This window comes from Malania oleifera, chromosome 12, assembly GCF_029873635.1.
Source record: "Malania oleifera isolate guangnan ecotype guangnan chromosome 12, ASM2987363v1, whole genome shotgun sequence".
NCBI classification, from domain to species: Eukaryota; Viridiplantae; Streptophyta; class Magnoliopsida; order Santalales; family Ximeniaceae; genus Malania; species Malania oleifera.
Window position 1 is genome coordinate 32,118,342 of NC_080428.1, and position 5,065 is coordinate 32,123,406.

The window sequence follows — 5,065 nt, forward strand, 5'->3', positions numbered from 1 at the left end:
CGGAGCTTGCGGCCTCTAGGAGAAGTTGGGAAGTTGTTTCCACCTAGGGTTGTAGGTATTAGAATAGGGGTCGTTGGATGGCCTATCATACCAATTGTGGGTGGCTTTCACTAAATCTTGCATAATCTCAGGCTAGGAAGGCGCGTGTGGGCAATTATAACATGTATGGGAAGGATCAGAGCAGATTGTACAAACCTCTGCACACACCACTGTATTCGATTGCAGTCCTAAGGATAAGCATTGATCTAACTTTTTGGATATGGAGTACAGGGTAGGGCCTAGGTCATGGTTTGCTACCAACTTGTAAACTCCTTTAGGTTTAGAAGTGGATGGGTTGGGGGGTTTACGAGAAGTAATCATATATAGCTGAAAATTCTCAGTTAGGTTCTCAAAGAGAACCCATGCCTCATTCTCATGCTTTGTGAGGAAAGTACCTCCACACAAGACATCAACCATGGACCTATCTCTCTCAGCTAATCCTTCGTAAAAGGCTTGTACTAATAACCACTTGGGGACCTGATGATGTGGACATTTACAAAGTAGGTCCCTAAAATGCTCCCAGGTCTTAAAGAAAAGTTCCCCATCCATCTGTGTGAAACTTGTGATTGCCCTTTGCAGCTGGTTAGTATTCTCAATTAGGAAGTACTTTTTCAAGAATTCATGCTACACGGTGGCCTAGTTTGTTACCTAGTTCGGCTTTAAGGAAGTCAACCAATATTTGTCGTCATCCTTAGGAGAGAATGGAAAAAGCCTAAGGTGAAGGGCCTCATCACTAAAATTAGGTATACGGATGGTGGATCATATCTCCAAGAACTCGTCTAGATGCTGATAAGGATTTTCAGTGGTATACCCATTAAAGGAGGGCAGCATCATGATGATCGAAGTCTTAATCTCGAATTGTGCTGCCCGAACATCCGGGAATCGGATGCAAGAGGGTGAAGTGCATGCCTTAGACACAAAGTAGTCCCTAAAAGGCCGAAGGGGTTGCTCTCCTACCAAAGGTAGGATGAGAGCTTGGGGTTTCGGGACTTGTTTAGTAGGAACCAATGGGTTATTTTCAACCATGGCTTTCAATTTAGACGACACAACTTTCTCTAGATTAGAGATAGGTTTCCCAAGGGACCTATAGGATTTTTCAATCTCGAGATCTATGCGAATTATCTCCGGTTCCAAAGAACGCAGACCAAACATACACACTTTAAGCACAAAGATTGAAACTAAAATATGTAACCAATAAAATATAAAAGCAAAAATATATATAGACAAAGAAAAAATATCCTAAGAGAAAATTAGCTAACAACTGTACCCTAGTCCTTGACAATGGCGCCAAAATTTGGTAGGCTTGCCAAGGCTTGGGTCCTTAACTACCAAAAATAATATTTATAAAACCTAACTATTCCCAAGTTTAATAGAAAGTGGGGAAGTCAAGTGTCGATCCACAAGGACTAAACCATGTAGTTGTAAACCTTTTTTCAATCAGTTTATTAATGCCTTGTATAAAAAGAAAGATAAAAAGATGATATTTTGCAATAGGTGAAATCTAACCAACTACAGGAAAGCAAGTAAAAACTATATTACCTTACTCCTACAAAGCAGTGCTGAGATTATGAATCAGGTGCTAGACTTCTTGCCTCTCACTACGTTCAACCAGGAATACATAAGAGTACTAACCTGAGTCCTCTCAGACCAAAGTGGGAGAGGGTCATTCAAGGGCACAGGGTAGCATAGTTGCACTAACCATCTAGAGCACAGTCGAAAACCGGAGTACACCATGTCTCAACAATTACGAACACCTCCGTGTATCTGTAGCCAACTACTTATCCTGACTAAAACAATAGCAGTGTTATTCCTTACTGCAGCCTTTCATCATTCATCAAAGCAATAAATTAAAAGTAGTAAAGGAAAGCATGTAAAAGAAAACGGTAAAGAGAAAGCAAGTAAAAGATCGATCCTTTGTATTCAGTACGTCTATCACTAATCTCAGAAGGAACGATAGAATGATTATGTAATATACACGGAGATTACACAAACACCCAGTTGTCACAAGCCATCGGACACTTCATGCACACACCAAAATAGGAATTGAAATCTACTTTACTCCTACTCTAACTTGGCTCTCAATGACGTCTTAAGTCTCTCACTAACCTAAAAGAGGCCAAAAGGGAACCTATAGCTCATATTTGTAGCGATTACTTATAGGCTCTACGGTTCACAAAGTTTGTTTCATAGTTTAGGAGAGTCTGCAGCATATATCGTGTAGAAGATCGTCGCCATCGACCAAGTCGCTCCTATGTCTTACTTGTGCGTGCCATGGTCGATTCTCCCAGGAAGGCAAGGATTTGAATCTTAAGCGTTGTTGACTTAGTCGCGCCATGGGGTCTTGTTAGCCGAGTTGATGGTCGAGGCTTGCAGGATCTCGAACTTCATGGAATCTCAAGAATTCAACATAGTCGCACATCATGGCTTCTTTGGTCGAGCACATTGTCGAGGCTCTCGGTATTTCTAATCTCAGTCTTGCCTCAGTATCTCAACTTGGTTGCCCTTGAGAGTCACTTGGTCAAGGGCTTGGTCGACCCTTGTAGTAATTCTTCCTCAGTCTGAACCTTGGATTCTACTAGTGAGGACTTGGTCGCCCCTTGGGTTGCTAGTCGCATCCCTTGGTCGAGCAAAGTATCCTTTTCCTTTGATGATCTGGAGCTTCAGAAGTTTGGCTGAGCATCTGATTTGAGCATTGCGTGTCCCTAAATTCTCCTTTAGCTTCTCGTACTCCTAATTCCTTGGTTTTAACTTGTTTTTCCTGAAAATACAAACAAACCTTGCATAGCTCTGAACAATGATAATTCTGAGTAATTACATAATAAAACAAGGATAAACAAAGGTAAATGGATTATGCATTTTAGGGACTCATCATTTCAGCGGGAAAACTAGTTTTTTAGTGATGAATGTATTAGTGACAGTTTTAGAACTGTCACTAATAGTGATGTATTAGTGATGATTGTCAAAATCGTCACTAATACTTACACCTGTAGTGATGGTTTTTAAAAATTGTCACTAATACAACACTACTAGTGACGATTTCAGAACCGTAACTATTACTTTCGTCACTAAAAACCAGCTTTTTTGTAGTGCTCCATCCTAACTGAATTGACAATAAAAATGACTGAAGTTTTGAATCTGCATCTTCGTCCATCTTAGTTGAATTGACAACAAAAATGACCAAAGTTTTGAGCAAAACTTCAGTCCCGACTCAAACCATCGATACTACTACTACATCGATTGTTATCAAGTTGGATGGCACCAACTTCACTATTTGGTCCCTAGTTGTCCAGATATATATCTCGGGCATAGACAAAGTGGGGTATGTAAATGGCGATCTCCCTTAACCTCCTCAGACAAACTCTAACTTTAGATGATGGCGCAGATACAACACCATTGTTAAAGGTTGGTTGATTAATTCCATGGACTCCTCCTTGATCAGTAACTTCATTCAATTTTCGACAGCCAAAATGGTCTGGGATGCAATTGCTACTATGTAGTTCAATGGTAGTGACACCTCCCAGGTGTATGATCTCAAATGACGTGTGACTCACCTCAAACAAGCCGGAGGCTCTCTTTAAAAATTCTATAGTGATCTCCAAGGCCTTTGGCATGAAATAGACTTTCGCCAACCAAAGCCAATCGAATGACCAACCGATGTTCAACACTACAATACTCTCGTTCAAAAAGATCTGGTACATGTGTTCTTGGATGGTCTCGATCACTGCCTAGACCATATCCAAAGTGATGTCCTGCAGATAAAACTATTCCCAACAGTGGAGCAAGCTTATGCACATGTCCATAGGGAAGCTCTTAGTTAAGGAGTGATGACTAGTAATCTTGATGATACACGAGGAGTGGTTCTAACGTCCAAGAGCTTCAAACATGGCTTGCGTCCTCCAGCACCCTCCAGGTCTCCTTTCTCTGCATGGTGGAAAATCCGATTCCAAATCTTGAACCGCACCCGATAAAGCTAAGTGCTCTCAATGTGGGAGTACAAAGCATACCCATAAGACATGCTTAAAGCTACATGGGTATCCTGATTGGTGGCATGACCTTTAGGCTCGGAAGTATCGTGATGTAGTTGGGAATGATGAAGGCACGAGCAAGGCTGCGGTGGCTGTCGCTAAACCACATCTTTCCCTTATATCAGCTAACAAATCAAACTCTAACCCAAGTAATGCTCTCCACGGCTCTACTAAAGAAGTTAACTACAATACTTGGATACCTGATTGCAGAGCAACGTACCATATGATGTTTGATGCAAATGATTTGTCTCAACACTCCCTTCCTTTGAGAACTAGCATCGCCAGTGCTAATGGAGTCTGTTAGCCTTAATGGCTACATAATCCTAAACGACATATTTTGATGATAACAACCCATTAGTGATTTTGAGTTAAACTAATCTTTGCACATCAATTTTAGTACAGGAGCAACATGATGATACTGGAGCAAACACAAGATTAAGTGAACATTCATGAAGCCAGATCAAAGCTTACTCAGAAGTACCCAAGCACAACTAACTAAAACTAATGTAAAGTCACATATGCATAATGGGATTTGTTTGAGGTAGGAATAATCTGTAACTATTGTAGTTATGATTCTAGCAAGTATATTTAGCAAGAGTTGAGCAATTGCATATGCATGTTAATATATAGGATATCAACAATTCTTAGAACAAACTTAATAAACTTTCAAGTGCATTATATACAAGATATCCTATAAAATGAATTTTCATAAGGTTAAGTTTTTAAATGATATTAGTATTATAATATCTCATATACTTGATCCCGATTTAGTTTAAACCATGATTAAGCACCTAAAGGAAAGAAACAGGAAAGGTGCTTCGATGGTTTCAGCAATGGGCTAAGATAGATTCTAGGGTTCGCTTTAGAAATAGAACTCCAATGGGCAAAAAACGGATAGTTTTCAAAATGTCTTATTATATTAAATGCCCAACGGCCATAAAATGGCTGGTTTGCCCCTTTGCCTATAAATACAAGCTACTAGCACTCCTTATATACCTTTG

General features: G+C 40.1%; 1 non-coding gene across 1 annotated transcript; it reads left to right on the forward strand.

The window, feature by feature from the left end:
- Positions 1–514: 514 nt before the first annotated feature.
- On the forward strand, positions 515–620 carry LOC131145245 (small nucleolar RNA R71). Its single transcript, XR_009134033.1, has one exon. It is a non-coding gene; the product is annotated as a small nucleolar RNA R71 (small nucleolar RNA).
- Positions 621–5,065: the final 4,445 nt, after the last annotated feature.